This window comes from Pleurodeles waltl, chromosome 12, assembly GCF_031143425.1.
Source record: "Pleurodeles waltl isolate 20211129_DDA chromosome 12, aPleWal1.hap1.20221129, whole genome shotgun sequence".
NCBI classification, from domain to species: domain Eukaryota; kingdom Metazoa; phylum Chordata; class Amphibia; order Caudata; family Salamandridae; genus Pleurodeles; species Pleurodeles waltl.
In genome coordinates, this window is record NC_090451.1 from 269,577,922 (window position 1) to 269,600,816 (window position 22,895).

The window sequence follows — 22,895 nt, forward strand, 5'->3', positions numbered from 1 at the left end:
TTCCTGCCAAAAGGGCCAGGTCCAATATGCACCATTAAGTCGGCAGTCTTCGGACTAATTATAGTTCTGAATGCTACTGACAGCTTCTGGACCTGGAGAACATGTAACTACATCTCTCTGAATCAGCTCCTAACAGAGAACCTGGAAATCACATTTTCAAAGGGAGTGTCCTTTCGGAGGCCCCTGGATGTGCAGTTTGACAGCCATGAAACTTACAGCAGACCTTGAATCAGATGGCAGTAAGAAGAATCCTATCCTATAACCAATCCTCCAGGATATCTAGATCCCAGGCATCTTATATTGAATTTGCCCATGTGTTGTGAAAATATTGCAAACTACCACCCACCAGGATGGTGAAGAGAGGCATGTTATTGCGGACAAGAAGGAAGCCAGCACTGCCTTTGAAAAAGAATGGGGCCTTCCCCGCCTTTCGACTATGTTGTGGTAATTTATTGATTTGCTCTGAGAGAACCATCGAAACTGCAACCTGGAAATATTGGAATTATTGGAATAAAACTTAGATGTGACTAGCCTGGGTTTACCAGGAAAGACAGAGTATGTTTTCAGTCCTGTAAAACATGGAGGATGACCTGATCCAGCAGAGATACAAATCTCTTCAAGGGAAGCATCTACTGCTCCTCCGATTTCACATCTCCCAGATATACACGATTCGAGGCTCTCTCAAGGCCTTTGCTGCTCTCATGACTGTTTTTAACATACATCAACCAAGCACTGAGCTGGATCTACATCCTGGCCAATGGTACAAAGCAATCTGAGCCTCCTTAAAGAGATTAGTTGAGTTCCTTAAAGACATTCAGCAAGGATTGTAAATTATATGCTGCATATATCTATGTTTCAGGAGGACAACAGGCCATAGTACATCCACCTAATAGCAACACCCACATTTCTTTCTAATGGGTCAGTAGGAGGTGTATTGAACTGAAAAGATAGGGTAAATTCTGATTCTGACCCCGGCAAAGAACAGAATTTGTTCATGAAGTAAGAGACGGCTCCTTTGCCCATATTCCACCACTCATGCGTGATAACATATTTCAACACCTACTGAAGCGCAATCTTTGGAGAGGAAGACTTTTTAAACCGATCAAAAAAGGCAACACTTAGACTCAGAGAAACTTCATCTCCACCCAGTGCTAGGCTGGGATCGACGTAATCCACATCTGCTAAATTACCTTATTTAGAGAAAATGATCCTGTCAAGATTCGGGTGTGTGTATCATGTTTGTCTTTTTACTCTGGGGAATTTCAGTAGGAAGAAGAAGAGTGCATGAGTACCAATCCCCGGGAGTGGGAATACCGAGATGAAGATTCTGTACCCCAGCATCATACATAGCTTTTGCTGCATTGTTTTCTTCCAGGGCTGTCTTTTTGGTTCTTGTAGGGTGACGCCTTGACACAGGTGGATAAAGCAGAGACCAAGAATTGCCCGACCTCTCAGTGTCTCTCTTCTCTTGTACCTTTCCTTTATAAGCAGGTCAGGTCCTTCCAAGGCACAAGAAGGCATCAAATAGTTTGTTAAAAGGACATGTCATGTCAAAGAATATGTGCTGGTCTTGATCATACTCCTTCCTATGTCACCTTCTTGGCTTCTTTGTCTGTTCTTTCTCTCTTGCTTTCTTTGTTATGGACGTGTTAATCCACAACGTGGGGATAGTATAAGAGTCGTGTAAGGGACCAGAGAATAAAAAACTAAATGATAAAGAGTAAACCCATAGCATCCCCTTTCAACACAAGATAAGTATCTGAGCTCAGGAAATCCATAGCGCATTGTTAGTGTATGAAGAGTCCCAGCAGGATCTGTTAATGATGCATGCCTGGCACTTCTATGGGACAAGGTAAGTAACAGCCCACGGGTTCCACCTTTGGATGTGCCAAATAGTAACAAAAATGAAATAAAGTGGTCACTTATGTAGTACTCACGAGGCAAAATATTTTGCTGGAGCAATAAAAACCCTTGCACCGTTCATGTCAATGTTAACTTGCTTTGAGCTGTGTCTGATCATACTGAGATCCGGTCCCACACCTACGTATATAGTACTTACAGAATGACTGTGACTTTGTCCATATGAATGAATTGATGATGATAAAAATTAGAAAGTGGATTTTAAAGGTTACTGATGCTGTCTTTACACTAACTGCATTTTAATGAGTACCCTCAGCAGATGCAACGTCCTGTATTCTAAAATGCATGAAGGAATGCAACAAGGAGAATATGTCTCAGAAGCAGGTTTGTTGGTATTAAGACCACTGTAATTCAAACTTAAGCTGCCTAAGGAGGAAAATAGGCATCCAAAAATTATTCCAAGGAGGGTTTGGAATAATATCAGAAGAAATATCTTCAGATAGGTATAGAAATCTGATTGGTTTTTTTGTGCTCTTTGCTCACAAGTATCAATGTGGAACACTGTACAAGAATCCGTAGCACTGGTAGCCCCGAGTAGAGATGACAACAAGAAATGTAAAGTACAGGGAAAATTAAAAAAAAATACTTTACACTAAACAAATATTAATGTAAATACATTTTATGGATTTGTTTTAGATGGGGAACAAAATAAAAACGTTACAGAATTATTATCCTAATTTTGAAATAAATCTTTAATAATGAAAATACATTACACTAAATTAAGATGATCTTTATGAAGTTTAGGCTAAAAAATGATTCACACCTAAGTAGTTAGTAGCGATGTACAGAAATAAAATTCATTTCCATATATTTTAATAACAGTTACTGTTCCATTAATGTTATAATCAAAATAGGGTAATCTCCATCTCTGACTTATTTAAGTGCCTCCCTACTCTAAGTCAAACCAGCGGAATTTCAGTTTGGCAGAGAGGGCACTCAGTCACGATTGCGAGAGTACCCTCTCCACCAAACTTTAAATCAGACCCTGGCCCGCACAATCCTTGCTGAAAAGAAGCAACACATACTGTGTTTGTTAATAGGATGGCTGGAAGTAAGCACCGTAGGCAATACCTGTGATGGTCATCAAGAGCCACATTTTTTAAAACTGAATGTTTGTAAGCATAGGAAGTCATGAAGATGAGGAAGCCATTAGGCATAAGGGAAACCTCTGATAATTTCAGGAACAAATTCAACTGCAATTTACCTTAGGGCAATGTACAAAGTAAATGCCCACAGTACGTGAGCTGACCACCATACCTTTCTCTTGTTAGAGGTGGAGACATCCCAGCAGGCAGCTTCTCAGGAAAGTGTCTGAACAAGGGAGTGGCTTCCTATATTTTTGGCAGAGGACTCTTACCAGGGCCAGGCACTTCATGCAGAGGATGGAAGGAGGAACCATGATTTTTCCAAAAGGGACTTGTGAATTTTGAATTGAGGGGTCCATTTAACATTCTCTTTTTACTTTCCCACTAAAAAGACTGCATTAGCTACATCCCTGATTTCTAAATAAAAGATGTTTGCTTGATGTCCTTTAATTAAAATAACAACAAATTGTCTGTTTTTATGAGAAGAAGAGACGCCAGTAGGCAAAAAGCCTCCCTCCTCCTCATTTCACGTTTTTCGCCATGTAACATGGGCCGGCATTGCTCTAAGAACGGGAGAGGCCCAGCATGGTTAATAGCTGTAAAATCTCTTCATTACAGGACTTTGTCGCCAATTTATCAGACTATGGAGCTTGAAATAGGTCCCAGCAGGATTTCATAATTAATGTCTCCACCGTACAAACCGTTGAGAATTGTTTTACGTTTCTTACCTCCCACTGGAGAACGGTTTGCGTTTCTGCATTCCTCACTTCTTTCAGTCAGCAGCTGCATCGTCCATAAGGCCCCTCGTGGGAGTGCATCAACACCCGAAACTAAACCAAATCAGCAGTAGTGACGCAGTTTCTTGATTATGTGTGGGTGAGTCACCCATGGCTCCGTGCTAATTCCATTTTGGCAAATGTGAGATGCTCACCTGGTTTATAAAAGGGTTTTTCATTTAGAGTTCAGACCTCACCCATAATGGTACGTCAGTGTCACATTCATCTTATGCACTAAATAATTCCCAAAATATCCCCAAAAAATGTTTCAGTACTTCCTCGGCCTCTAAAAAAAATAATAACTCACACTCAACAGCCTTCCGGCCCCCTCTCCTTATCTCCTATGCCTAAGGACTCTAGCCCAGGTTTTTCTTCAGACCCCCAAAAACGTTACATCACACCTAACGGCTCCTTTCGATTTTTCCTCCTTTCTTCATTTTTACTGAGCTGTCAGTCCAGTGGAATAATAAAGGCCCCACAGTGCGGGGGTGCCCGAGTTCCAGGAGGCCTCCTCAGCACGGTACGCATTGCACGGGTGACAGGTCCCTGACTGGGTCCATGGGGAAGGGCCCCCTACAGGTACTTTGCAGGTCCCACCTTAAGTTCTGTTACGCCACTGTGTCAGTCTGTGTATTCATGGAACTGCCCAGTAGGAGAGCTCACCTACGCACTTAGGGGCGAAGATTTCAATTGCAGCCTTGAATCTTAAATAGCTCCCTATAAAACAGTAAGCTGTGTCCAAAAATGTATTGTAGTTTTAAAAAGTCCCTGTCTCTGCAGTCAAGTTGCTGAAGGGCTGTTTTCAGTTACACCAGTCCTTGGAGCTGCCTTTCAGAATTTGTGAAACCAGGTTCATGATTTATCTCCAGGCCTAGGGGGAAGTCTGTGCATCTTCTTGTGCCACAGCAGGCTGCTCTTGAAGCCCAAAATGTCAAGAACCCTGAACTGCTGGCATCTGTGGCGTCCAGGAGAATGAAGAGATTCAAAGGTTAGTTCTTTGAAGCAAAGAGCCTGCCCTCTGAAAGCTTGTATCAGCTTGAAACAGAAGAATTGTGGAGAACCTTGACACATTATGACCAAGTAATGAGGAGGGGCCTGGTCATAACACTACCAGCCTGAAGACACCGGCCTGACTTTCAGGATTCAAAGTCAGCAAGCCCTTTCTCACCACATACACCAGTGAGGCAACCTAACTTTGTTTCTTATTGCTAAATAAGCTCCCGGTGTCAGTTGAACCTTTTTGTTACCTTTTCAACATTTCCCCATAAATTCACAATAATTTCCACAGACTCTGATAACAGATGGTCCTCTGGCCTTAAATGAAACATTTTGATATTCTTTTTTTTCCTCTGGAATATTTGAACTGCTAACGCGTCCATCTATGTCAATTTATACACATCAGGACTCGTTTTAGGTCGATGAATCTTTGGGCCCAGTGATGAGTCTCCGTAAGACGAGATTATCAATTATTAAATCAATAGCATTATATTTCACCATAACCATTAATGAACCTTCGGCGCATTCATTAGTTCTCAGACTCAAATAACCACACCTTGAAGGAGGATTTTGTGAATTTATTCCCTATTGATTACAATCTAATAATGAACGTATTAGTCTCAAAACCAAGAAGCATAAGAACATAATCACAAGGTGGCAACTACGATAAGCTTTCAATAATGCGACGATCATAAACATAAGATAGGTGCGTCAACGTGAATAGAACACAGTGCATAATAATCCATAGAATATCAGTTCAGCATAGCTACATGTCAGTCACGTCAGTTCCGTCAGTCAAATGAGCACCTTATCTAACCTCAAATTAGCATTAGCATGTTGGGCTTCATGCAAAACAATTTAGAATATCAATTTTGAAAACATCTAACTAAGATACCTAATTAAACATACAGCAGTTGGTACCTAGAAAGAAAGGCAAATAGATTCCGTTAGCAATATAATTACCCTCCTCGAGATAGGTCAGCATACAGGATCAGTCTTCGTCTTCAGGACATCAGTTAGTTCACCGTCAATCTATCTAAATTAGAGGCAAGGGACACTCCCCTCATAAGGAGGAAAGTGTAATAGGGCAGTCTATGGGCTAGGATGATTTTTGTCTAAGTCTCAAATCAACAAATAAAGTGACAGAGTTTCTGGATGCAATCGATATCATTCCCTACCTAATGTGTCTCGTCTCTCGTGTCATGAGTTTTTATCCCCTTTTCGTAATACATTCCCCCAAAATTCTATTGGTTAATAACTACACCCCACTATTGGTAACCAATCAAATTATACATTAAGTAATGCATTTGTCATTTCTTGATATTAGCTCGTCTTCTAATTGGTCTTCATAATCGACATTTCGTAGGTGGCATGTCCGGGGTTACTTCACCATCTTGGCACACGTCTCAGGTCAAAAGTTCTCTTCCCCTCGTCTCATTGTCCTTGGAAGTGTCCATGTTTGTTTCAAATCACATAATTTTGAGCTAGAAGCTACTAGCATACGAATGGGAACATTCCTTTATGTTACTAACAAGTACAGAAAGAACAGTAGCTGGGTCATGGTCGTTTGCAAGTCCGCATACTGGAGAAGCAGAAAAATACGCTTTAAAATGAGAGTTACACAGCTAGTTCGCGACTCATGCTAACTTAAGACATACGAGTTCTAATGAATACAGTTTTGATCGTAATAATACATATAATTGAAAGATTATTATTAATTCAGCATTAGTGTTCACAAATGAGTAAATCTTCACGTTTATTAATATATATTTCAATTATTAATATTGCATTGTCAAATGTAAGCATTTCACGTCTATAATATATGATATTTAAACTACGCTCTCTCAGTACCAATTGCCTAATGCATTTCGACTTTTCTGCTGTTAGCCCTAGTTTGCCCTTTGACCCACTAACAATGGCTTTGGTTTTAGAGGTTATGAAGGCAGTGGCACGAAGAGAAAGAAAACCGCTCCTTACTTTCTGTACTTTTGCCTCATTGTATGTTTTGTAGCCCATCACCCACAAATAGGAGGCAGTTCAGTAGCCAAGAGTGGGTCCCACCAATGGTGTGAGGTGTCACTTCCGTTACCACAGCTCCTGCCAACTTTGTAATTTATACTATTGTCTTGGTTTATATATAGGGGTCAGTTCTAGCTGAAACCCAACAGACCCCTGTACATAAGGGAGTGATTTGGAATCTATGTCTTGTTGAAAAGTAAGTCTTGAGAAGGGCTCATGTTTCTAACGGATGTGCCGAGGACACCTTACAGAGATCTTTGGTTTGCCTCTGTGAAGCTTTCCTAGAAAGAATGTTGTCAGGGTTTAACCACAGCATTTGTAAAGGTAGTTGTCCACTCTTCCCCTTATATTATCCAAGGGTAGGAGAGGTGTTGTTTACTTTCACTTAACAGTTTTCTCTTTCCACAGTGGCTTTCTATTGTTTCCAAAACCTTTTTAGGTGATAGCAATGCCCGTTGCCCAATAACGACAGGACATCTCCTTCTCAAATTATTCTAGAATTCACTAAAAAGATAAAGAACGGATTATTCACAATCAAGTGAATTCTGAGACTGTGGGGGTTATTCCAACTTTGGAGGAAGTGGTAATCCGTCCCAAAAGTGACGGTAAAGTGACGGATATACCACCAGCCGTATTACGAGTCCATTATATCCTATGGAACTCGTAATACGGCTGGTGGTAAATCTGTCACATTTGGGACGGATTAGCACCTCCTCCAAAGTTGGAATAACCCCCTGTGTCTTTACCTAGGCAATTCTGTACAGCTGATAAGAATAGGCTGCATTTCTTCAACTTTGCACTTAAGGACCTTTTGGCACCAACTCTCACCCTGATCAGGACTTGTGTGGGAGCAACCCAACTTCCTCCCACACTACTCTTTCCCCACCTATCTTCTGGATCACCTCCTTTGTTCTTGGTGGCAATTAACACATTATTAGACTATTTTGCACTGGGCTCCTTTGGCCATTAGTTGAAGGTACCATATGTAGATTTCACAAATCTGACTCAAGCGTTACTTTCCTGGCACCTTCAGTAGCTACTCTTACCCTCACTCAATGTGCGATGCTGTGTCCACTTACCTTCTGCAGCCCCTGGCCAATAGATGCACCTTTTCCTATTATATTTGAGAACTACTCTTCACTGCCTCACCACTTGCATCATTCTTTTCCCAGGCTCACCAGTGGCGTGGCAAAGGTCCCACAACCCTATGGTGCACGGGGACCCCCAAGCTCCAGGGGGCCCACTCAGCATAGTACACTGTGCACAGGTGGCAGGCCCATGCCTGAGTCCAGGGGTGAGGGGAACCCTTAAAGAGACTTTGTAGGGCGCCCCCCTTAAGTTTCGTTACACCACTGAGGCTCACAGAGCATAACTCCAGATTGCGAGACTCCACCAGCCTCACTTGTGCTCTCTGGTATAGTCTCAGTTTGTAATGCTTGAACACATTTACCTCACCTCCGTTGTGCATAAACCAGCAGTAATCCTTACACCCCAATTTCCCAAAAGAAATTAACCAACAATACTTCTTCAAACAACTTACATCACTGTCTCTCCTTCATCTTCCTCACTCCTCCCGCATTCTTCAATTTCTTGAATTTTTATGCATGTCTGTCTGTCCTGCAGACAGACTCCGGTAATGGCCATAAATGAACTGCTGCGTACCTTATATGATGTTATGTAAATACCGACAAATGACCCTAACTGCAGTGTAGTGCTGGCCTGAATTCGGTAGCAAGTTCCAAATGGCTACTGAGAGTACACTGGTCCGATGGTCAGAGGAAAAAAAACTAAAATTGTGCCTGAATAAAATTATTTCTTGTGTACAGCATGAACGTAAATTGAACAGTTGCTATGCAGATGTGGACATTTTTAAGAGATTATGACCTAAACAGGAGCATATGCTTTCTCACACTACCAGCCAGTGAGTAATGAGGGGAAGACAGGCATAGGTAATTTAAGTTCGGGTCCTAGGGGGTGGAAACTCATTAGAGCTCTGCACAGGGCCTATTGATATTGCTCGGAAGGAGTGAAAAACGACCTTTCTGTAGAGTTAGATCTCGAATAAGCTAAACTCCCCCAAGGACTCGAAGGATCTTAGCTGACACAGTGAGGTATGGAAAATAAAGCCGAGCAGTAAGAGGTGGCCAATAGAATCAGTGTTCAGGTCTGTGGATTCAGTTTATCAAATATGCCTAAATTAGAGTAAATTCATGCATCAATTTCTGTAACATACAGGCTATTTTTATTTTCTTGGAGAGAATAAAAGGCAAGTACATAAAATGTGCTGAAGAAAGCAGCGGCCCACACTCTTTTCCTGTGACGCCTGTATATACACCTACAGGAGTACATTATCGACAGTAACTGGGAGCTAAAGCGCCCTGCATCCTACTCCACCAGTGTGCCTGATTCTCAGAGACCCAGGATGAAAAGCATATAGTATGCTCCAGTGAGATTACTCCTACATTTAAAATACATTCCTGGTTATTGACGGATTAACGAAGAATACCAGGAGTAGTTTAGGAAATGTAAGGCAGTTCTAGATTCTGATGCTCCAAATTTACACAAATGCCAAAATTCCACCTGGTGAAACATTTCACATACATAAGTGAAACACAAACATGTGTTAGCCCATGTAACTTTTATTCCTACATTGTTCATGTGGTAAATAGTTACTAGAATAGAGACGGATCTCTTCAGGCTTCAAAAGAGACACACATGGGATAGAATACCTATCTGGTGAGTCAAGGAGCGGTACAAAGGTGTTTTTTTTATATTTTAAAATGCGCCTCTGTGCTTTGTCTTCTGACTACTTTCCCTCTCCCTGCCCTACTTCCCACAGGAACCCTGCACTAATTCACGGATTCAGTGACCCACTATATCAGTCATCCACTCCCTCATTTACCTGTTTGTGCTGTACATGGCTCCCGTGTTCCCTCTTAAAGGGACCGGCACCCCATCCTCAGTTCCTCACAGTACTCTGCACTGTACTAATTGCCTGTGGCCTGAAAGTCCACGTTCATGCAATCATTGCGCACAAAAGGCAGGGGTCTGCAGTTGGAGCTGCCCTTCCCTTTCAGGCAGCAAGGTGACTTGTTGAGCTGTGTTGCATGAAAATATGATAAATCTGGACCTCAATTTCCTTATTTCTCTGTGTCTCTCCCATGTTTTTCTCCCTCTCTAACCGAGTCTACCATTCTTGTTTGTTCTCCTTCCTGACTGTCCAGCCAACCAGATGCCTATAATTTGACATGTAGTTTGCCATCAGCATACTGCAACACAGCTACCCAATCAATACGCAGACGGCCCACCTGGGCCCAACATAATACCAGCACCTTCCACCCAACACCACTCACTAACACCTTTCAGATTACACTTATAATTTACAATTCCTAAACAAATCTCCCACCAGTCATGTACACAACCCAGCACCAAAGCATGATAGTTGGTAAAATGCTTCAACACAACTCCACTCAGCAGTACAACATTTATGCAGGTGCTAAGGTTAAGATGCCTTTTACTCAACCTTCCAGCCAAGACCTGAGGTACAAACTGATTTGTACTTGCTCACAAAGATTTCCAAACTACAGATAAGCGGATAGGCAATCTGACCTGATGATAAACCCTCATTTAAATACGGTTTGAAGAAACAGTTGGTCATCAGGTTTCCCTACCAATAGCTGTTTCTCCCAAAAATACGTTCCCAGGTGAACGCTAAATATATCCCAAATGAATAAATAAAATGTTGAAGTGTGTGGACTGTGATAAAGAGGTTGAATGCTACTAAGCACACGCTTCCTGCAGGAGTGATATGTAAACATCAACAGGAAATTTGTATAACTACCGATCCTCACTAACAGTGGTCTGTTTGAAACAGAAGCCACCACTGACTTTTTAAACATTTTAATATCTTTGTAGGCGATAACATCAACGTATTAAGAATAGACAAAGGTTTTTGACCCTCGGTAGCACAGATCAGGATCTGTCTCAGTACAGTTCTTTGAAGGATGTATCATAGTTGGTGCAAACTCATGCCATAAATAAGCCTCTTACCAGTCTAGCACAAGTGGTAGGAAGTCTACGAATACGACTGTACAGCCTGCTTACTTGTTTACCTTAACTGAGCAGCGCAACTCACCAAGGGATTGAGAAGGTACAACTGGATCACTGCCACATTCAACGAATTTCAGGCCTTTCAAAATCTGCTGTATTTACTGTCAATAAGCAAGTCTAAATAAGAATTTATTTTTTGGACAGTCCTTTATAAATATCGATGCATCTGCCGGTTTGCCTATAGGTGTTTCTAGAGTATGTCCATAGGCGAGATTACCATTAATCAATCCGTTGAACAGGGTTTCCTCAAAGTTACATAAAACTGAGTTTTAGATTGTACCTGGCAATAATGAATGGTGTTAAGTCCATTCAAGTATCCTTTTGAATAGAATTCTAAATGTTTTGGATGTTAGGCTGAGTTGGTCAATCAGTCTTTTTGTTTTGGGGACTGGTGGAAGAATGTATTTTCTTTGTATGATGATTAATTGATTCTTTGAAGTAACTGATGCATGCAATATATTAATGTAGTGGTGGAACTAGTGATGTGTTACTAGGGTTTGTACTAGTACCTTAAAAATTTCTTGTATCTTAAAAATGTGTATGAATATGTAAAATATTTATTTTTGAAATGCAAATACATTTTATTGATATTTGTCATGAATTCCATACAATCATCTGTTCTATGTAAAATCCACTCCACAGCTGCACATGTGCATAGAGATCATTGCTGCAGCAGTTGCAGTGGTACCAGGTTCCGGGGTGTGAGATTCCCAGAACACACCAACAATTGCTGACTTTCACTAGCAAAATTAGTGGTAGAGGGGCAATTTTCCTTGGTTGCTTTAGCTCTCATAGCTCATTCACTGAACTGATTTACCACAGTGCTGCTGTGTTAATACAGTGCGCAAAACTAAGTTCAATTTTTCAGTGCAATAGAAGCAAACATGCAAGTGTTTGTTAATTCTATTTTTCATAATAAACAAATAGGAACAGTTAAGGTACCTTGCTTTGCTCTTCAGCACACAGCGAACAAAACTAATCAGTAATGCCGTGGCCCACTTTCATGGCATGCACAGACCTGCCAACTCACATGGTGCCACCTTGTATCACACAATATCGTCTCCCTTCATACGGTCACCCAGTAAGGAGCCACTATCACACGGTGGCAGACAAGGAGAGCTGGAAACCACTGCAAAGAGTGGATGTTGAGCTCGTCTTTTGAGGCTGTAAGAAGTCAATTTCTACTTAGGGATGGGAAATCTCTGCAGTACATCGGCACCAGCCTCACCAGTCTTTTGTTTTTGGTGTTTTTGTGAGGGGGGAGGAGGTCAATGTGGGCAGTGGATGGGGAAAGATGGGCCTCTCAGCTACTTCTCTGCATCAAGCCACGTCCCCTTCTCACAGGGCTAATTTTTTCAAGTTGACAGATCTACATGCATGGCGTATAAGACATAAAATGGACCGTAGTCTAGAAGCTGATGTGTAATCATTATATGGCTTTTTGTCTTAATATTCTATGGTGGTGTTAGGAGTGGACAAAGCTGCAATTCTTTTTGTAAAAGTTCACAAAATTTAGCAAAAGTACAAGAAATCACCCAACAATTTCCAAATGTACTTGCCGGTTTTCTTGTGGAAATTGAATGTAATGGTGTATGTGGTCAAAATTCAAGCGAGACACCTGCAGGAGACTTAAAACTGACTGCAGAAGTCCAGTGTTTTACATATGTAAAAAAAATTGCCTGGGCTTAGAATAGATTCTAATGACTGATCCTGTTTTTTTTTTTATTCTGAATCTCTTTACTCGATTATTAAAATGTACGTTTTGTATGAGGACTGCCCTGTCATGAATTGTGTTTCATCCAGTTGTGATGGTTGGGCCAATAATAACAAAGAATAGTTACTAAAAAGGCTAAAAATAAACTAGCTTTACTAAATTGATCATGTACAAACTAAATACTTCTGGGGTGACTGAGGCATAGCAGGGAACACCTCATGTTAGAAAAAATGTGGGAAGATAAAAGAAGCTGAGACAGAAATGAAAGACTGAGTCCAAGCTCATACTGTTCCCCCAAATCCAGCCTGCAGTATACACTGCGGAGCTTTAGTGGTTGGCTGTGTTACATACTGCATAGCGATCTAATAAATTAGTGCTGTCACTGATCCATTATCCCACTAAAGTCAATCAATGCAGCCACTAATCAAACTTGTAATTCACCAATTGGAAACCTGCCTTTCTGCTTTCCCGGACAGAGTTCTGACCAAGGTTTGTTACCACGTTCAATGTTTTGTGGAGCATGCACTAATAAAAGGTGGTAGCCTTAGGGGGCTTTCATGAGTTTTCCAACATAGTAGGGGCTGTGTCTGTAGTAGGAGAAGCAATGATGGGTGGTGGAATGTGTGGAGTAATTGTAGAGGTGCAGAGATTAAAAAGGCTGGTGAGCACGCTTCTCTGAATGATCCAGAGGAGTGGCTACTCAGCAGAAGCTGTGTAGTTTCTGCCAAAGTCAGTGAGGCAAAAAGAACACTTGTAGAAGTAGTTTACTCTCCTTCCAAGAGGAGACCAATATTCCTTAATCTAGCGAAAAAAGGTGAGCCTTGACAGTAGAAATTACAATTACTGAAGAAAGTGTTTACCTAGGGGCTGACAAAGTTCAGTGGAGGAAGTGATACCAGAGTCTCTACTTGAGGAGGTGCTAATGTCCTAAAGAACCATAAGTAGCTCATGTGAGAAGCCAAATACAGTGATATACAGTGTCTGCAGTTTACATTTAGATTTATAGTATGTTTGTAATATAAGTCCCCTACATATGTTTAATTTCTAGAGTCAAGTTCACCTGTCATTTGCTTTCAAGGCTTTTAGGTCTGGCTTGACAACACACTTCTATGGAGACTGTTAAACCTGGCATCTCTTGACATGGTTTCCCTGTACTTTTTGCTTGTAACCTCCTGTTTTTGGACCAAGTGCTGCAATTTCTTTTGGCTGGTTTTGATACTCTGCGCACTTTACCACTGCTAACCAGTGCTAAAGTGCAAGTGCTATCTTTCTAAATTGTATTGACAATTGTTTATCCATGATTGGTATATTTGATTTACTAGTAAGTCCCTAGTAAAGTGCAATAGAGGTGTCTGGGGCCTGTAAATCAAATGCTACTAATGGCCTGCAGCACTGATTGTACCCCTACATGAGTATCCTTGTGAATCTGTCTCAGACCTGCCACTGCAGTGTCTGTGCGTGCAGTTTTAAACTGCCAATTTGACCTGGCAAGTGCACCTACTTGCCAGGCCACAGCTTCCCCTTTACTACATGCAGGTACGCCATACATAGCCCCATGGGCAGGGTGCAATGTATTTGAAAGGTAGGACATGTACTGATGAGTTTTACATGTCCTGATGGTGAAATACTCCCAAATTCGTTTTTCACTATTGCGAGGACTATCTCTCTCATAGGTTAACATTAGGACTGCCTTTAAATGTCTTTTAAGTGCAGTTTTATATTGGGAACAGATAGAGATTTGGAATTTGGGGTCTCTGGACTCACAATTTAAAAATACATCTTTTGATAAAGTTGTTTTTTAGACTGTCGGTTTGAAAATGGCACTTTTAGAAAGTAGGCATTTTCTTTCTTAACCATTCTGTGCCTCTGCTTGCTTGTGTATTTCACGTCTGGGTCAGACTGACAGTTGGGCTGTTCTGAATTCCATCTAGACAGTGACACAAAGGGAGCTGGGCTGTAGCCTGCATATCCTGAGGAGCCTCCTGGGCTAGAGTGTGGAGGGAGGAGCTGACACACCTGGAAGGGCTGTGCCTGTCCTCAAACAATGCAGTCTCCAACTCCCTGGTGTGTGTCTGGGGCCAGGCCTGGGCAAGGCAGGATTTTGTGAACTTTCCTTTGAAGTTTGCCTACATCTAAGGCAGAACTGGGTATAAGTAGTGGACCCAAGATATTCAGACCACTTCCAAGAGCAACCTCTGCCAAGGAGAAGAACTTGATGCTTGAGGAGGACCTGCCGTTCTGCCTGTTGCTTTGCTGTGCTGGCCTGCTGCTGCTGATTCTGCCTAAGAGGGAAAGGACTGGACTCTGCTTTCTACAATCCTGCTGGTGAAGTGTCTCCAAGGGCTTGGACTGAGCTTGCACCCTGTTAAGAAGTCTCAGGGACAGCAAAGACTTCACTTACCAGCCTCTGGGTCTACTTGCTATGGATCCTAGCTCACCAGGTGGTGCCTACGCCAATCTCTGGGCCCCTGGGAGTAAAAGCTGGTTGAAACACAAGAAAAACCAGTGCACCGACTCCGGACAATGCATGAATGATGCTGCAGCTTGAGACCGCAACCCCTTGGCATGACCTCGATGCCATGAGGTCACCCCACCACATCTTGACCCACTGGACATCGACCCTGCTGGAGTGTAAAGAGCCGACACTTCGCACTGACGCTGCATCACCTCCCCTGCTCTGCAGTAAAGAACCGATGCCGCACCGGATCCAGCGACACCTCTTGTCCCCAACTTCGTGCACTGGCTTGTTTCTTCATTACCAAAGGTACTGTACCTGGGTTCCGTGTGAGTCTGTGACCAGCGCCATTGGCGTTTGATTGATGGGCACCACTGCGTCACAACGCCGCAATAACTCTAAACTGAAGCATTTGTGTTTCTAAGCATTATGTTCAAGTTTAATCCTTAAAAATTCATAACTTTGCTTGTGTATATTGGATGTTTGTCCTTTTGGTCTTGTTTGATTTAGATAGATATTGGCTGTTTCTCTAAACTTGTGTGGAGTCGTTTTATTGGTGTTTTCACTGTGTTACTATGTGTGTTTGTACAAATACTTTACACATTGCCTCTGACATAAGCCTGACCGCTTGTGCCAAGCTACCAAGTCGGTGAGCAGTGGTTATCTGAGATGTGTATTTCCCTTAACCTGACTAGAATGAGGGTTCCTGCTTGGACAGAGTTCAAACTGACAGCCAACCAGAGACCCCTATTTCTAACAGAGACGTATTGTTATCAATTTCTTTAACTACATAGAGTGGGCTTTGGCTCCACCTAGGAGTATCACCTCATGCTATTGGCTATTTGGTGTATCATTCCACTTTCCAGGAAGTGCAACCACTGGAATTACACAGCATGTGTGACTGCCTTTGTTTACATGTGTTAGCATGTTAACCCCTTTGCTGCTAAGCCTTTTCCCCATCCTGTGCTAAGCCTTTGTTTGGCTATTTGAGGTAGTTTGCTCTTAAGCCCCCATAACCTTTTGTCCACATAAGCTATCCATGCCAAATTTGGGTCCTTTTTTCTGATATCCTGGTGATTTTAAAGGTACCCAGGTTTGTGGATTCCCCTGGTGGGAAATGAAAAATTAGCCAAAATACAGCTAAAATTTGGGTTTTTGGGGGAAAAATGGGGAAGAAAGCATCTTTTTTTCCCCTGCAAATGGTATCAATGAAGGGTTTGTGGTACTAAAATCCCCATCTTCCCAGCTTTCAGGAACAGGCAGAGTAGAATCAGAAAAACACATTTTTCAACACAGTTTTAGCATTTTATTGGGACATGCCCCATTTGACCTATTATTGTGCTTTCAACCTCCTTCCAGTTAGTGACAGCAATGGGTGTAAAACCAATGGCAGATCCCTGAAAGCTATACATTCCTGAGAAGTAGTTAAAATTCTGAATTCATCCGGGGGTCATTTGTTAGCTCCTTCAAGGTCTCCTTTAAAAAGTAATAGGTGAAATAAAAATATATTTAAATTGAGTTTACAAAAAAGCCATTTCTGTCAATGTTTTCTTCTGTAACTTTTTCCAGCTATTGCAAATTTACCAAAGCAATATACTGTTACGTCTGCTGGACCCTTCTGTTTGTGTGATATATAGGGCTTGTAGGTTTACCAAGAACCCAAGGTACCCACAGCCAATAAATTAGATGCACCTTGCAATAGCTTTTCATTCATTTGGTAAAATATAAAGAGTGAAAAATATGTATCAAGGAAACCTATGTATTTCCAAAATGGGCACAAGATATAGAGTTTAGAAGCAGTGGTTATTTGCACATCTCTGAATTTGTGGGTACTCATACTAGCATGTGAATTACGGGGCATTTCTCAAAATGATATATTTCTTGCACACTGTCTCACATTTGGGAGGTGTAAATGTAGGGAAAGACAATTGGTAATAACACTTGTTCTGCTATATGGTATTCCTCCAAGTCTCCCAATAAAATCTGTCCCTCACTTGTGTGGATAGGCCTGGTGCTTGTGACAGTAAATGCCCCAAAATGAAACGTGGGCACATCACATTTTTCCACTGCCATGTTTTTTGCAAAGTGCTTAGTTGTGGATTTTGGGTTCTAACTCAGCCAGCACCTAGGAAAACCTAGCAAACATTTACATTTTTGAAACCTATTCACCTATGGATATCTAGGATGGGTTGTCTTGTGGGGCTGTCACCAGGTTCTGCCACCTAGAATCCTTTGCAAACCTTAAATTTTGCCTAAAAAACTAAATTTCCTCACATTGCGGTGATGCAAAGTTCTGCAGTCTGCGGGGAGCCACAAACTTCATTCCATACAGCATTCCCCCAAGCCTCCCCATAAAAACACTACCTCTGTGTGTGCAGGCCTAGTGCCCGGAAAAGGAAATGCCTCAAAATGCGATGTGGACACATCATATTTTACCACTGATGCGTTTTTTGCAAAGTGCCTAGCTGAGGATTTTGGGCTCTAGCTCAGCCAGCACCTAGAGAAACCTAGCAAACCTGTCCATTTTTGAAAACTAGATACCTAGGGAAATCCAGGGTGGGGTGAATTGTGGGTCTCCCATCAGGTTCTGCCACCCAGAATTCTTTGCAAACCTAAACTTATGTCTGAAAAATCAAATTATCCTCACATTTCAATGATGTAAAGTTCTGCTGTCTGAGGGAAGCCACAAACTTCCTTTCACCCAACATTTCTCCAAGTCTCCCGATAAAAATGCTACCTCACCTGTGTGGGTAGGCCTAATGACCGCAACTGGAATAGCTCCAAAATGCAATGGGGACACATCACATTTTTCCAGTGAAAACTGATGTTTTCTTTGCAAAGTGCCTAGCTGTGGATTTTCGGCTCTGGCAAAGCCGGCACTTAGAGAAACCTAAGAAACCTGTACATTATTGAAAACTAGACACAAAAGAATCCATGATGGGGTGACTTGTGGGGCTCTCACCAGGTTCTGTCCCCCAGAATCCGTTTCAAACCTCAAAATTTGTCTAAAAAACACATTTTCCTCCTAGTTTTGTGATGCAAAGTTCTGGAATCTGAGGGGAGCTGCAAACTTCCTTCCACCTATCATTCCCCCAAGACTCCCAATAAAAATGCTACCTCACTTGTGTGGTTATGCCAAGTGGCCGCAAAAGGGAAGGACCCAAAACACAATGTGAACACATCAAAATGATCTATCTCAAAACCAACTGTTTTTGCAAAGGGGGGCACCTGCGTTTTTGGTCCCGGGCTCTGCGGCCATCTAAGGAAACCTACCAAACCAGAAATTTCTGAAAACTGGACATCTTGGGGAGTCCTGAGAAGTGTGGCTTGCATGGATCCCCCAGCGTTTTCTTTCTTACCCAGAATCCCCTGCACAACTAAAATTGAGCTAAAAAATAACATTTTCCTCGTATTTCTGTGTGGGATCACCATGCTGGCACAAATTTCCTAACACTAAGTTTTGCCCCTGGTCTCCCGATAAAAATGATACCTCACTTGTCTGGGTGTTCAAATAAGAGTCAGCCTAAAAACATATTCAAAACGTCTGCGCTTATGAACACTCTTTGGGTGCCCCCTCAATATCTGCACGTTTTGGTCCCTCCCTGTCGCAAGCACTTGGTCCACCTACACAAGTGAGCTATCACCTTTGCTGGGAGACCAAAGGGAATGCTGGATGGTAGAAAATGTGTGCCAGTGCAGTGATCTCATGGAGAAATATGAGGAAAATGTAATTTGTTAGCCTACTTTGAAATTTGCAGGGGATTCTGGGTAAGAAAACGTTGGAGGATTCATGCAAGCCGCACCTACCTGGACTCCCCCGAGCGTCTACTTTTCAGAAATGTTTAGTTTGGTAGGTTTCCCTAGATTGCTCAGGATCAAAAACGCAGGTGTCCCTTTCCAAAAAACAGGTTGTTTTGTGATGGATCATTTTGATGTGTGCATGTTGTGTTTTCGGCCCTTCCCTGTTGCGGGCACATGGTCTACCTTCAAAAGTGTGGTAGCATTTTTATTGAGAGACCTAAGGGAATGACGGGTGGTGAAAAATGTCTGGTTTATTTTTGTTTCTGGAAGAATATGGCAGAGAAATTCAAGGAAAACATTTTGAAGTTTGCAAGGCATTGTGGGTAGGAAAACGTGTTGGAATCCATGAGAGGCACACCACTATGTACTTCCATGGGTGTCTAGTCTGCGAACATATCTAGAGTTGGTAGATTGTTCCTAGACAAGAAGCAAACATGCCACCAAGTCTCTTACTTCTGTGATGTCCTAAACACTCAAATTTTATAAAAAACGCACTTAGGTTTTGTTAAAAAGACCCCTCACCCACCAACCTAGTTGATGAAATGCTTCATCATTGGGGTCCCACCCAAGACACCTAGCATGACAGGGGTGTGCTTCAATGCCTGATTACAGTGGAGCTGGCACAAGGGTGAGTGATGTTCAATGCATACAATTTTATTAATAAGAGTTTTCACAAAAATGAAATGCACTGTTACTAATTGAAAGGGCAAACAACTGAACCAATGACTCACAGCTTGTGAGCTATAAAGCAGCATCAAGGCACCAACCACTTTACAGTTCATTCACACACCTTTCATACGTGGCATACAAGACAATTCATGCTGCCAGCCATGGGTCCAGCACATTACAGTACTCAGAGACAGTGCCCTTCATACCTGACATGACTAACACAGCAATCACCCCGGCTGACGGAATGCGTGGACTGGTGTTTGGGTAGCAGTTTGTGTACTGACCAGCTGCAAGCCACTATTCACAAACTGCCAGCCATGCACCAGCTCACTCACACAGCCAGCCAAGCGGCAGTCCATGCACACTGCCAACCAAGTGCCAGTCAATGCACAGCCCCATCACATATTTTTTTTAATAAAAAAGAAAACACAAACCAGCTGTAATTAAAAAATGCATAAGAAATACCTAAATACATCACACTAATGCCAACTGTGAAACTGAACAAAAAATATAATGTGATATAGACCAGGCAACGCTCACGGGTTCTCCCAGAAATTTGTTTTGGTGTGGTATATTCTAAATCAGGCGGGCACACAGCCCAGGTTTAGAAGGACAATCAGGGCAGTGCACGTGACTCACCTTCCGCATGCATCTTCACATACAGACTCTACATCGCGTACAGGGATTGTTTTTTTTAGGCGTGGAGGAATGTAATCAGGAAAGTGGTGAACATTCAATCTACCCACATCCTACGCCAATCCAACTCTAGGAAAACATGCCTGTTCCACTACAACAAGGCTGCATATCAGATATTCCTGAAACTGAACAAAAGTCATCTTTAACTGGAGAACAGTTGTTGAACGCAACAAAAGCATTAAAGGTTGCTAAGTGGAAGAGATGAAAAGCCAACTTCTTATATCAAACATAAGTCTTACAAACAGCAGTGTAAGTTTCCAACCTGTGATGTTCTCTGTCTACACCACCCATGTGCTCATTGTAGTCTAAAATGCATACAGGTTTGCTCACTTCAGCAACCTGACCCCTAACAGCCACTGCTGAAGTACTTTCATCATGAATGGTAGTTGGCATGTAGATATCCCTACTGTCTTCAAATTTCACAGCTAGCAGTTCATCATTACTCAGGGCACTGCATTGTCCCCTCTCAAGTTCTTACACACATGCTTCCTTGGAAAATCTTTACAGTTAGAGTGGACTGTGCCACAAGCAATAGTGTCCACTTTTAACAATTCACTGAACAATTGCACGAGTGTACAAGTTATCCAGGTACAAATGATGACCTTTGTTAAAAAGTCATCTACCAAGTTCCCACATAATTTTCTCACTAACTCCAAAAGTTGGCAGACAACTAGGGGAGTCAATAATGAAATCCCTACCAGTGTAGACATTTAAATTATAGTCATATCCTGTACTACTCTCAGACAGCAATTCCATAACATGCCCTCTTGCTAGAAATGTGCTTCCTAAAAAACAAACAGCCCTTGAACAGTTCCAAAGACTCATCCAAAGCTTTTTCTTTCTCTGGAACACAGATCTCTGAAAATTGTTCTAAAAAGTGATCAAGAACTGGCTGAATCTTAAAAAGATGGTCACAATCAGGGTGATCTCATGCTAATGCTAAAGGATTCTCAACAAAGTGCAACATCCGAAACAGAAGCAAATACCGATTATGACTCAAGATTGCAGGAAATATGGCTGTTGCTATCAATGGACTGGTAGATCGATATGAAGACAGCAACAGCTTCTTTATTAAGCACATCAAAAAAGTTAAACTCAAGAACTTCTTCAACTCATCCAGATTTGTGGGAGTGCACCAGGTAGCTCCAGAGAGGGGCCTATGTCTGGCACTGTTGTCCCTAAAGTACTATTCAGCATACAAATTAGTCTACTCAACAATCTCACCCAAAAATAAATCTTCCATAAACAACTCAAAGACATTTATAGGCAAAAGGTTTTCAGAATTCACTCTACACCCTGTGACACCAGTAAAGGCAGGCAACGGCGGCTACACCATGTTCGAGGCATCCCAGGGTACAGTTCTTCCAATGGGAAGCCTTGCAGCCCCAGGCTACAATCTAGTTGCCTCTCTCAGGCACATCAGTGTCCCCCTCAAGAACAGGCACTTTATCCACAGTGAGAGTGGCTTCATCATCAGATGATCTCTCTGCCAGAAAATTCACTGCCAGAATCTTGCACTTCCTCCTCTGTCTCAGTTGCAGAGTAAGTCTCATGGTCATGGTCATGGTCAGAGGAAGAAGATTAAAAAAGAATACCAACAACCTGCTGATTGGTAATCCTGCGGCTAGCCATGATCCTTACTAATCAAAAGTAACTTGACAAATAAGTCAACAACAACCAACAAATAAGGAATTATCAAAGTGTGGTTCTATCACAAAGACCTATATACTCACTTGCCATAGACACCTAGACTCACCAGCACCTACTCTGCACAGACACAGCAAGCACCAAGGATTTCCCACAAAAAATAAAAATAAACTAAAATTACACATTAGACAGCACAGTACATATCATGCACACATCTAACTCTTACGCACAATAAAATGTAAGCTAAATATGCTACTACTGTTACACCATTTACCAAAAACTCACTCATACATGGAAACGATACGTATTTGGAGTAAACAGTACAAAAAAGTTTTTCCTACCAAACACATGCAACTACCAAAAACTGCAGGTCTACTACTGCCAAAACCGCAAGTAGGCGCCACAGCAAAGGAATCAAAAGCTGTAAACTAGAATTAAAGGAGAAATAAAACATTATGATCACGAATGCAAATAAAGCGCCAGTCCACAAACAACCTGCCACCAAACATTCAGAAACTTTCCATGGTGACTAGTTGTTTCTGCCCCCGTGGGGCAGATGGGCCACAAAAAAGAGCCTGTTCTGCACCCACAGGGGCAGGAATGGCCACAATATTCACCCCCTAAAGGGTAGCGACCCTTGCCTAAGGGGCCGCTCCCCAACATTGTCATCACATACATAAAATATCCCTGGTGGCCTAGTGGTTTCTGACCCCCCTGGGGGCATATGGGCCTAAAAATAAGGCCGAACTGTACCAAGGCGGACAGAAATGGCTAAAATAATCCCCCTCTAAATGGAGGCAAATCTTGCTCAAGGGGCCGCTCTCCAACACCACAATTGCACATAATAAATATCCCTAGTGGTCTCTGCCCCCATGGGGCAGATGAGCCTATAGATAACAAGCATTTTGAATGCAACGGGTCTCGTATTTGTTCGAGTTAGAGCTATTAGCGTTGTAAAGCACAAAAAAAAACGCAGCACGATCGCTCTATGTAAAATGCAGCGCGAT

The 22,895-nt window shown here is 42.1% G+C and overlaps 1 protein-coding gene across 1 annotated transcript in view; it reads left to right on the top strand.

Moving 5' to 3' along the window:
• The window catches only part of NECAB2 (N-terminal EF-hand calcium binding protein 2), a 1,008,614-nt gene that overhangs the window by 659,196 nt on the left and 326,523 nt on the right, over window positions 1–22,895 (top strand). The gene's annotated exons all lie outside the window — the stretch shown is intronic.